Source organism: Dendropsophus ebraccatus, chromosome 8 (assembly GCF_027789765.1).
Source record: "Dendropsophus ebraccatus isolate aDenEbr1 chromosome 8, aDenEbr1.pat, whole genome shotgun sequence".
Taxonomy (NCBI): domain Eukaryota; kingdom Metazoa; phylum Chordata; class Amphibia; order Anura; family Hylidae; genus Dendropsophus; species Dendropsophus ebraccatus.
The window spans coordinates 97,931,733-97,944,786 of NC_091461.1; the positions used below are offsets into that span (position 1 = coordinate 97,931,733).

Below are 13,054 nucleotides of genomic sequence, written 5' to 3' on the forward strand. Positions count from 1 at the left end.
TCTGCCATATACTGGCTTGTAGTACAGCAGGTAAAGTCACAGGAAACGTCATTCAACATAATGAGTGGTAATAAGACAAGAATGCTCAGACTAAGAAACTTGAGCAACCAGATTGTATATATTCATTCATAGCCGATATGCATCTCTGCTCTGGAGCGGATGTGGAGGTTGGTGTCAGGGCTGGCGTGTGAATTGCCAGGCACTAAAATCAAGGACTGCGGGTCCTTGAGGCATTAGCGTTTATTCTAGCACTTGCCAGGTGCCTTTTGGACTATGCCAAGTGTAAAGAAAAGACATAATGTGCTAGATACTAGAACTCATTTGCATATATTGTAAACAGGGATTATCTCCAGCCCAGTTACTCCTACAATTTACATGCTGAGCACTGCTAATGAAACCTAATGGATGTCTACAATAACCGCAGCAATGAGCTAGCTAGCAATGTCATTGGACAAGTGTATGGAGAACATGGACAAGTGTATGGAGAAAGCAGAGGTCCTGGGTGGTTGGATCACATATAGGCACCAAGGCTACAGAAGCGTATCTAACCAGAATTTAAACAAAGACCTGTAAAAATGGCAGCTATCAAGGGCTTGTTTGTATTGGACAGTATATGAACTTCTTCAGGTTGATGTGTTGGAAACGGAAAACTGTAAGTGTCTGAATAACTTTGGGCTTAGAGGTCCTGAGCCATCTTGGGACAGCTGACTGTTTCTGACAACTACCTGATCAGCTGATGAATGAGTATTTGACCAATCACACAGGGAGACATCGGTCTGGAGCTGTAATGGAGGACAAGTGAGCTGGTGACAGGATGATGGACACCAATGGCTCACTGGGGAGCGGAGTGAAGGACACACAGCTAAAAAGGTAATGCTGGCCATGGGTGAAAGGCAAACTAGGCAGTCGCACAGGGCTCTGTTGTGTCTAGGAGGCCTAAAATATATGCCACTAATTATCCAGCTTTCATTTTGTCACTTGTAATGCTCTAAAAACAAGTATGCCGTAGTTAGAAGTTATTTTAATGATGGGTTGAAAGGTGATAGATGCAAAGTCTCCCATCCAGCCGGCAGGGCCTCCTGGGGTATACAGGACACTCTGCCCCAGTCAGAACAGTGCACTGTACACACACGGAGGGAAAGGTGGCCATATACACTGGGCTATCACTGCCCAAGAGCAACCTCCTTCAGCCTAGATTATGGGCTCTGACATTTTCTTGACCCCCGCCCCCCCCCCCCCCCCCCCAATCACATTCACTGGAAACACTGTACTCTCCACTTCCCGCTTACATACAAGTAGGTTATATCAGATCCAAAGCCTTTTCTTACCACTCCTAAGCATCACCATACACAAGTCTTGACCTTTCCAGTGGCAATCCCCATGGTAATGATGGCGTCTTGTTCGTAACTAATAGGCAGTAGAAGCCAGGGAGGGGATGAAGCCGCTGGCGAGCCCTGATGGGGGATGGCAGCCCCTGGAGTTGGTAATAGGGTGGAACAATCAGAAAAAGGGATAATGGGCTGGAAGGAAAGCAGGGCCTCCTTGATCCTGGCACACCGCACACCTGGGAATGGTGCTCATTATCTGCAAGGATTGGGGAGGTGTGAATGATCTGTGTGCACACCAGCCGTCCCTGCAGCGTATCCATGGCATTAACATCGCTAGAGGAGAACGTCCAAACACATACATGAAAATCTGCCATAGGAGTGTGCTGTCGTCATGCATGTTGTGTGAACTGTGGCATGTGCTCCCATTAACCTGAATATATGTTTTTAGTTGCTCATTCTGGGATGTGATAGAAGCAAAAAAAAAAAAATCCTGTAAACTGAAGACTAATAACAGCGGTATTTCCCTAGATAATGATGGGTGGGGGGCAGCAAAAATGTTAAAAGCTCTAACTAGGTGACTTTCTGATTTCCTCATAGGGTAGTTTACACTACAATACAAGAGAATTGTTCCCTTAGTAAACAAGAACCATAGGGTAAATGTCTTGTTTGCAAAGAACAAACAGATTAGAGAGGACACAATGCAGCGTGAGCACGGTGCACCTGAGATGAACAGCTATGTTTGGGGTAGGCATCTCAGTATGTACAATTATCTGACAAGGGTTTGGTAAGGGTTAGGCTGCGCTTACACAGAGATTTATCTGACAGATTTGTGAAGCCAAAGTCAGGAATGGGTTGCAAAAGAGGAGAAATCTCAGTCTTTCCTTTATTACCTGTTCCCTGTTTATAGTCTGTTCCTGGCTTTGGCTTCAGATATCTGTCAGATAAATCTGTGTGTGTAAAGGCACCATTACTGTAGAGGCCACATCTCCTGAGTAAGTGTACAAGGGACAGCTGGAGTCAATCAGATTAGGAAATGGATCATGCTAAATGGTCCCAGAAACCTATACTGAAAAGTTGTGTGAAACTACGGCCATTTAAGCATTAGGCCTGCCCCTTCAGTCTGTCAATGGTTGGAAATGAAGAGCTGCAGGAAAAGAACCCATCATTTCTGAGTGTCATTATCCCTTAAAGGGGCACCCTGGTGAAAAATGTTTTTCTTCAAATTAACTGGTGTCAGAAATTTGTAATTTACCTATTTAAAAATCTCAAGTCTCCTTTACTTATCAGCTGCTGTGTGTCCTGCAGGAAGTGGTTGCAGAGTAGTGCTCTCTGCTGCTGCTGCCACCACTGTCCATGACAGGAAGTGTCCAGAGCAGTAGAGGATTTCTATAGGGATTTGCTATCTGCTCTGGACAGTTCCTGTCATGGACAGAGGAGGCAGCAGAGAGCACTGTGTCTGACTGGAAAGAATACATAACTTCCTACAGGACATACAGAAGCTGATAAGTACTAGAAGACTTAAAACTTTTAAACAGAAGTCAGTTACAAATCTGTATATCTTTGACACCATTTGAAAGCATTTTTTTTACCCTTCAGGGCAAGCATTTCTTTGAGTTGGACAGGAGGTTTCTCTTAGCCTGACTGACTACCAGGGAAACCTGAGGAAAACAAGAATAATGGAGATTTGTGTGAGACACAGACATTGGTGTTAGCCTAAAAGTAGTGGCTTCCTCCTGCCCCAGAAACTGAACAAAGGCAACGTGTATTGCTGAAACTACCGAGCGTAATAAAGACTGGCATAGGACGACATATCAGACCAGTAACAGTAACATATCAGTGTACACAGTGATGACGCCCTTCCATTACTCAAAATAAGATGGGTTTATTATATCTGGAATAGATATATAGGTAGGTGACACCCAGACTCAGTCATTGTGTACTGGACAGTAAGGGCCCTTTTACACGGAAAGATTATCTGACAGATTATCTGCCAAAGATTTGAAGCCAAAGCCAGGAATGGACTATAAACAGAGATCAGGTAATAAAGGAAAGCCTGAGATTTCTCCTCTTTTCAAATCCATTCCTGGTTTTGGCTTCAAATCTTTGGCAGATAATCTGTCAGATAATCTTTCCGTGTAAAAGGGCCCTAAACCCTCACAGAATATACCTCGTACCTATTTACCTTCCAGCATGATACACTTACAGAAGTATTAAGTAAAAACAACCCCTACAGTCATTCCAGTTTAATGTTGGCATGATGCTTATTCACAGGGGAAATTTATTCCCCCCAAAAAAATTACCACATCTCATCCATTATTTACAATGATGTAATGCCAGCAGACCAGAACAAATGCTAAATTGTGCACACATTATAAGTGAGCTGAAGCGCATTGGGCACCCAAAGGTTCTGCCAAGTGGCACCATGCTGTGTCTGTTATCCTAATACACAGTAGGAAAGCAATCCGCAATCACCTCCAAAATATAAAAGCAGCAACACTCAGGCTTTTTTTTTTTACAGGTACAAATAAATAAATATTTTTTTTTTATCAACTGGCACTATAAAGTTATAGAGATCTGTATATTACTTAAAATCTCAAGTCTACCAGTACTTATCAGCTGCTGTATGTCCTGCAGGAACTGGTGTATTCTTTCCAGTCTGTGCTCTCTGCTGCCACCTCTGTCCCTGTCAGAAACTGTCCAGAGCAGCAGCAAATCCCCATAAAAATCTCTTCTGCTCTGGACAGTTCCTGTCCCATAGAAAGTCTCTTTTTCTAGAGAGCTCCTGTCTCGGCCAAAGATGTCAGCAGAGAGCACTGTGTTAGATTGAAAATAAAACACCACCTCCCGCAGGACATACAGCAGATGATAAGTATGGGAAGACTTGAGATTTTTTTTTTTTTTATAGAAGTAAATTACAAATCTATATAACTTTCTGACAACAGTTGATTTAAAAGAGTTTTTTTTTCCCTCAGCTGGATAACCCCATTAAGATTGAGATTTCCCCTCTTTTCAAATCCATTCCTGGCTTTGGCTTTAATAATCTGACAGATAAATCTGTCTGTGTAAATACACCATAAGGCCATGCATTTTCAAAAACTGAATAACCCCTTTAAATTACACTTTCCAATCAATATAGATTGTAAGTCCCAATGGGATAGGGACCAATATGACTGACTGTAATCTGTGTACAAAGACGCAAAACAAGGGTAGCTTCACACGTATCGGATTCGCAGCAGATTTCACGCTGCGAGTTTGTAGCACAATCCGCTGTGAATCCTCGTACTGTGAAGTTCAATGGGGTTACATACACGCAGCGGAGTGAAAATTAACCCCATTGAACTCTAAAGTACAAGAATTTGCAGCAGATTTCACTGCAAACTAATCCGGTACATACACATATATATTTATACACACACAGAGTTGCTTTTCCATGACTTTGGGCATGTATCATCAGGGTGGCCAAGCTTTGGCTATGATGGCGCACAGGATGCACAGGGGACTGATGAGGAGACATCTCTAATAGGGCGGCCACTTTATGGTACATTCATCCATTCTGCTTATGTCCCTAATCACGTTACCATTCCTTGTTGTGCGGCTGATTGCAATCTAGTGTTCCCTGTAATCAGCCATTCCCAGTAGTGGATGACGGTAACATCCTCCATGTGTAATATCTGCTCAGATTATGATTATATTACATGTCGCGTATCTGCTATTCCAAGGACCTCTAGAAAATGCACATTTCTATTAGCGTCTGCTTCTCTAAGCAGCACTTGCATGGGCTTAGTACATTACCTATAGGATTCCTTTAAGAGGTCGGCGTGACAGTACTGATTATCCTGTACAAAACCCATTCAGCCTCCCCGTTCCATTGTCACATAGCAGAAGCCTTGAGATCGTTGAGATGGAAACGGCTTAATGGCAGCCAGAAAGACACTAGAGCCCGGGAGAGCAGACAGGTTAGATGGGGGTGATGCCAGTAACTACAATCCATCCCCTCTGTGTGCCTCCCCTCCCCCACTTCAGCTAGCAAGCTATTGATTTGGTATCATTTCTGAGGACTTTGGCTTTCTAAGCATGACATTTGCAGATCCCTTGAGGGGCCGCCACATAAAGGACACATCGACTATTGCAGCTTGGCAGGATCCAATTATACAGAACATAATGTTAATATATATTGCACACAAGAAGGCAGACAAACAGAAAATGCCGTTTAATAGAAAACCATTGGCTGCTATTCCTTCTATTTCATAGAACAAGGTGGCGGATTCCACAGGCAGAAGTGATTGCGGAGCTTCAGGCTGATATCAACCATTGAGAGCCATGTCTTCTTACATTCACGGAGCGGTCGGGGGATAAGAGCGCTGCTTAATGGGTTTCACATTAGAAAACGAAAAATGGAAGAAGAATCTACAGTCAGCAGAGCATACCTGACGTCACATTGTATATTACAGTGTCCATCAGAGGCATATATAGTGGTATAGTCCTCTGTATAGGCATACCGTGGTACCTGGCTTCCATTGGCATCTGTGCTAATAACAAAAGCGGCACTCACCACCATATACGTAAAAACATCAGTGCTTGTTTATTTCATCTGTCCATGTCGATATACAGTTCAGCAGGCAAGGCGCAGACAATGCATGATGGTGACAGATGTTTCGCTTTACTAAGCTTCTCCAGACCTGGTCTGGGTTTCTTCTCCCAGAACAAAGGGGTCGGGCAGTGATTTCCCATCATGCCTTACCGCTAAGCCCAGAAGGTGTTTGGGGAGGGGGAGGAGGGTCTCAAGAACGAAAGATGATGTCAGTGGAGTTAGTGGTCGGGCATGATAGGGAAATCACCGCTCGACCCCTTTGTTCTGGGAGAAATAAACCACAGCCAGAGCTCTGTGGCAGTAGCTTAACTCTCCCATGCCTTCAGAGAACACAGAGGATCTTTTTCGCCAATGCCCAATGTTCCTGTGTATGGGGAGGATGGGCAGAGGACAGGCAAGATAACTAAAAGCTGTACGAGTGTTCAGCCTTGAGTTATTGAAGGTGTTTGGCCAGCGCAAAAGGATGACTGCCGCTCCACTGCATGACAGACACAAATAGAGCCCGACAGACACCACTGACTTCATAGAGTCCAATGGATTTTTTTTGCTTGTATCCACAATTTTCCAGACTTCTAAAGGGGCATTTAAAAAAAAAAACCTGTACGTAGTGTCCAATTTTTGTCCAATAATTTATCAAAATCTGTGAAGGGGTCGGCCTTAGTATTGACCAACCGTAGTATATGGCTGTGTATCCATACCATAGCTTACACTGGCCACAATGCAAAAAGAAACATCCCACACAACTGGGGCCTAAAGGACAGGCTTGAATTTATTTACCCACATTGTAAACCTAGCCTATATACTCTGATACTCACCTCCATGTGCATACTTACCTCCCCTGCTGCTGTCCTGGTCTTTTGCCTACAGCTGATGTTCTGGGCAGGGGGGCAGAGGATGTAAGTGGGAGGAGAAACAACAGGACTGTAGCAGGGACTGGAACATCTGACAGCAGCCGGGGAGTCAAGGAGGTAGGTATGCATTAAAAACTGCTGTGGAACATTTTCCACAAAGTATCAGTATTACAATGTTCCACCTGTTAGCCACAGTATAATGTTCTATCATTATGGGGATGGAGTTGCCAGGTTTAGCCTTGAAGAAATCCAGAATATGAAATAGCGCCACATTTGTCCTTGAGCCCAGCTTTTGGTATTGCAGCTCAGCATAATAACAGACACATGGACGGCTAGTGCGCTTTTCCTTTCCCTAATCGTGGGCAATCACTAAAGAATACCTGCCACCAAGACAAGCCCTTTAACATGGGCATATTGTACAGAGGTCCCATATGAGAGACCCTGTTAGCTCTGTAATGTGTGTAGCAAGCCCCTCACCACATGAGCTGTCCCCCCGCTTAGTGAGAGATTTCATGCATTAGCTTTCCTTCCTTTCTATAAAGGGGTCACAGTGATAGGGAAGATGAAAACGTGCGGCCCCTTGTCATCACTGAGTGGCTCAAGAGACACCGGGCGGCACATCCCCCCCATTAACACACACTAATATATACATCTGTGGGAATCTATAATGTATTCATCCCCAGCACTCATTAGGGTTAGATAGAGAGCTGCAAAGATCAAACCAGTGCACAGAATATACAATACAGACACATTATTATTACACATGGTAAACAGAATATATAATAGCACAGCACATACACATTATTACTACTCCTACTACACATGATATATACAATATAATGATACACATTGCAGCCAACATAAAACTCTACAATCACTAAAATAACTGCTAGTGATTATTCTATTAAAAAAAAAAAAAAAAAAGTGGATCTCGGAGCTTCATGATTAGTTATGATGTCGGGAGCCGTGCAGCTGTGACAGTACACCAGCGCAAACTTTCACATAGTATCGGAGCTCCCAACATTATAATCATGATGCGGGGAGCTCCGAGATCCACTCCACAGGACACCATCCGTGCTATCAACAGTTTGTGAAGAACGTGTGAACGCACCCTAAAAACAGCATTTCTGTCATTATCCCATTAGGTTACCTTTGCCCCAATGTTATTCACCAACCCTGCACGAGGCATAATACAGTCTATACAATTGACCTTTGCCACTGTTTACCCAAACCAGTTTGCAAGGAAGTCATATCACAATTGTTGGCAGTGATGTGTTGCTATACCCTAAGCAGCCAAGGGACTCTCCATAGAGAAAATATATTTAAACAGTCATGGGTCACTGTAACATCAAACAACGCCAATAAACTATATCTGGAAGATAAACCGCTTTTTCAGGGGTATTCTCATCCCAATATAAATCCCTATAACACAGAATGATGAGGAGAAGCAAGCGAGCGCCAACAGCGAGCGGGTAAGATCGGGGTGAGGGGGTGGTGGGTACAGGGAGCTGCAGGAAAGGCTCTAAAGATAATCCAGGGAGACTGTAGGAGATAGCAGCGGTCTGCTGACGCCACTCCTATTACATAGAGCGATGGCCAGCAGTCATTATCATTCTAAATGATTTCAACACGTTGAAAGACAAGGATCAGCCAACATTGTGCATGTGGGCTGATCGTGGCCTTTTAACAGGAGCTATTACACAAAGCAATTATTGGCTGTAACGGTCTATAATCAGCCAAATACGGACGATAATCGCTCAGTGTAATAGGGCCTATAGATTTAGCAAACGTACCTACTCCTCCTGATATGTTGCTCTTTTCGCCTATTGCTGACAGCAGTGGTTTGGCTGAATATATATATATATATATATATTAGAAACACACCAGTCAGACCACTGTTTTTAGAGCAGAGAGGTGGTCGGTAACCTAGACAAAGGCCTGTCAACAATATGAAGAAAAAAGGCATATCAGGAGAGGGAGACGATAACTATTATGGTGCGTTCACACCTACAGGATCTGCAGCTGATTTTCTGCAGCAGATTTCATTTAAATAACTGAACACAGCATCAAATCTGCTGCAGATCTGCTGCAGATCCTGTAGGTGTGAACGCACCCTTACAGAATATTCTTGACTATTTCTGCACCACTGTAGTTTAGGATAAATCCCTTTAATCCATTAGATATATGTTTTCGCCAATCCTACTGATTTCATTGGTGCCAAAAAAAAAAAAAAAAAAAAAAACATGCATGTACTGTGTATGGCAGATATACAGCACACAAGGGATGGATTTTATTTGCACAGTACTTCTGTTCTGGGATGGATAAGCCACCGCCATGGGAGTCCCCTCGTCCTATTCTAAATAAATGCCCGCTCAGGAGAAGTATCTGTCAGCCGAAAAAGTGTTTCACTAACATTTATCTTAGGGCTCCTTCCCGCAGCTGTAGAACACTAGCCATATACTGCCCATAATTGCAGTTTATAGCTGCAGACAAGGTCCACGCTTCAAAGACCCATTTAGACCCATTACAGGTACACAGTCCACAACTGGGGGAAGCCCTTTGGGTGTCATCTGTGGATCGTTCGCAATCACGGATTGTGCACTACGCAGCCACATGAAGGAGGCCCCATGTGCATGGCCGGCTTTAGGGTACTATTACACGGAACGATAATCAATTGAATCGGACCTACCCGGACTATTATTGCTCCGTGTAATAAACACAACGATCATCGGCTGATAGTTGATATAGGTTTGGGCCTATAATTGTCGGGCGCCGACCGCACATCGCTGCGTGTAATAGCAGTGCAAGGCCGGTGGCTGACGATATGCAAAGTGCATACATTACCTATGCATGCTCCAGGGCTCCTCTTGCGGTCTGCTTCTCCACGGGTCCCGCGCGCTGCAGCTTCAGAGCAGCCTCTCTCAGCTGACAGGCCATTCAGCCTATCACAGGCCGGGACCGCTGCTGCCAGTGATTGGCTGAGCGCCCTGTCAGCTGAGACAGACCACTCTGAAGCTGGAGTACACGGGACACGAGGAGAAGACTGCAGGAGGAGCCCTGAAGCATGGATAGGTAATGTATACAGTTTAAGCAAGGGCTGCAAGGACATCGGTAACGATGTCCATGCAGCCCTTGTTAAACGATTATCGGGCCCTGTAATAGTTATTATGCCCCCATCGGCCCGTGTGATAACACCCTTACTCTTACACATAAGTATGCACACCTCTCCTCAAGGAGAATTACAACTTTCCCCACCATCCGCGCTGACAGTATCAGACAGAGTATAGACAAAGCCTACTAACAAAAGGGAATGGTTACAGCAAGTTGTAAATTTCCATGAGTAATAACAGAAGAATGGCAAACTGCAGAGTGGTAGGAAAGACTTCTTCACAATGGCTGTTTCATGACCGATCGGAAAGAATCCTTCATTCTTAGTAAAGATAAGTCTCTACCATAGTAGGAAGGTTAAATTACAAAACTATTTTTATTTTCCATGTTAATAAAATCCTGGTGTACTACACAGCTGCATCGGCGATAACCATAGGATTTAGTAGACTCCGGATGATGCATAAATCTATGTAATGGTGCGGTATGAATAGCTCACTAGATGCCGGTGGAACGACGCATCTATAAATACAAGGCCCCATTGCCTACAGAGCAGAGGAACACTCAATTCATCACAAGGCACAATGCGCCACATCAATATCCTCATAAATACACAGCTCGTACGCTGCCAGCAAGCTCCAATAACTCCACAAGCATAATGAAGTTAACTGGAGAATCAGTCCGAAGCAGCTGGAAAAGAAGAGATGCCATTAACCGGAATGGGAAGAGAAGGAAGAGGAAGACAAATATTTATGGACAAACATGTAAAAATCAGTGTTGTGTAGTAGAGGGAGCCGGCGAGTCCCGTGCGGTCCTGGCTGCGTCCCCGTCACTCATTCATGCTCGGCACTTATTGCAGGAAATGGAGGGTAATGGAATTAGGCGGGTGACGCGTCCGTGTCTATTACAGCAATGGGGTTATTAACAAGAATAGAATATGGCTCCCTATGATAGATTAAAAGTCTATAGTCCTGATCCTACTAAGAGGGTCCATTTATACAGAAAGATTATCTGACAGATTATCTGCCAAAGATTTGAAGCCAAAGCCTGTAATGGATCTGAAAAAGAGGAAAAATCTCAGGCTTTCCTTTATGACCTGATCTCTGTTAATAGTATGTTTCTGGCTTTGGCTTCAAATCTTTGGCAAATAATCTGTCAGATAATCTCTCTGTGAAAATGGACCTAAGGGCTCTATTCCACGGGACAATTATCATTCGTTTACTGTTAAACGATGATGCGATCTCACACGACCGCTATTGCGAACGACCTCAAATCGTTCACCCATTTACACGGAACGATGATCGTTACTTATGATTGTTCTTGCGGTTGTCTTGTCATCGCTATGGAGTTCGTCGCTACAGTAAACTACGTCTTATTCCATGCGAACGATTTGAGAATGAGCAACGATAAAAATAGGTCCAGGTCTTATTAAGCGATAAACTATTTTCATTCATCTGTTTAATCGTTAACTGCTATTCAACCGAACGATTATCACTTCGTTCCGAACGATAATCGTCCCATTGAATAGGGCCCTAAGTACACAAGTATTACACTTAACATAGATTGGGAGAGTAAGAAACAATAGCTATATATCCACCTATTTTAAGGACAAGTATCCACCTACTCTAAGGACAAGCACAGACAGGAGGACAACAAGCACCGTGCAAAATATACGCCTGTCCTCAGACGCCTCACATAGCTCTTGCTGACAGCACCTTACTACTCATCCTCCCCTCCTCAAACCCGATTCCTGGAACCAGAGGTCACATAAATTATTACTCAGCCAGGTAAAAATACTCCTGTAAGGCTGGATTCACACACGTAGTTTTTTGTTTTTTTTTTGTTTTGTTTTTTAGCCAAAATCAGAAGATCCAAAAAGAATTTATAATATACAGGACGGACTTGCACTACTTGTAGCCTTGTATCAATACAGATATAAAGGCAGACATATTACATACAAATGCGTTTATACGGAACCATTAGCGTTCAAATTTTTGCGATAATGATGGCATTTGAGCTATATTGGCTCGTGTAAACACAGGGAACTATCAAGTGACGAACGAGAAATCGTTCATTTCCATCTCTCAACATGTTCTCAAATGGTCGCTTTGTGTAAACAGTCTTTCACCTATTCACCCTATGTGTGAGATGGGCTTAAGCGATCTTAAAACGATTGCAATAACGATTTTTCAAACGATATATCGTTCTGTCTAAACGCTGATCGGTTTCAAAAACACATCGTTACTTCGAAATTGTTCGATTGGGCGAATTATCGCTCCGTGTAAAAGCAGCAAAAGGCAGGAGGTTTCACAGACTGATACAACTCTGTCAAGCCGCTTTCATACGTCCATATGGTATTTTTCTCTTCTGTTTTTCTGCTCACAGTTTCTCAGCCGCACAATTACAAGGAACAGATCACTTAGATTGGTGCTTGTCTAATAAGCCTTTATGCGGATCAGTCACGGGCCGGTCCGCACAAACATTGGCCCTTCAGCACTGTCGTCTGCGCGTCAACCATTTACACAGGGCAACGTGCGACCAATAACTATCATTTAATTGTCTGCACAAATGATGCGACCTGCCGAGCTTGTTTTCATTCGTTGGCTGATCCCTTATATACAGGCCAATTATCAGGAACAAGCATTGAACAGTGACTCACATAGAAGGCCTTTACTGGTTAAACGTTTACCTGTCTGTTATCATTTGGAGGGGCCCAGCATTGGCATTAGGGGGCCTTTATATATTAGGAAAATCTGCAGAATACCTGTATGTAAATCTGTGAGTGGAAATCCACAACAAATGGTGGTAGCCCAGCCTGCTGAAAGTAAGTTGGGTCTCCTGAGTACAATTACACAGAGCAGTGCTGGTGGGATTTGGCGCAGAGTTATATGTGGGAATGAGACTGAATGTAAAGCATGCAGGGACCCTTACAGACACATGGAGGCGTCACTGCAATCTCTGCCTGAAGTGAAACTTAATGCATGATACAGAGCACTTGGAGAATGTCAGAAGCCATCATCATCTCTTCATACAGAAGAGGGCCAAGGGCCTCATTCAGCTGCCAGTTATTTCTTCCAGCTCCACAATGAACATTTACACTCCTCAGCCTCTACATTGGTAAGAGAGGGGGATATAGTGCTCTTAGACCTCTCTGAAAGCTTCTTCTCCCTTTCAACAAA

At 43.7% G+C, this 13,054-nt stretch overlaps 1 protein-coding gene across 2 annotated transcripts in view; it reads right to left on the reverse strand.

Annotated features, from left to right (window-relative positions):
- Positions 1–13,054, reverse strand: part of XPR1 (xenotropic and polytropic retrovirus receptor 1) — a 96,209-nt gene that overhangs the window by 53,881 nt on the left and 29,274 nt on the right. The gene's annotated exons all lie outside the window — the stretch shown is intronic.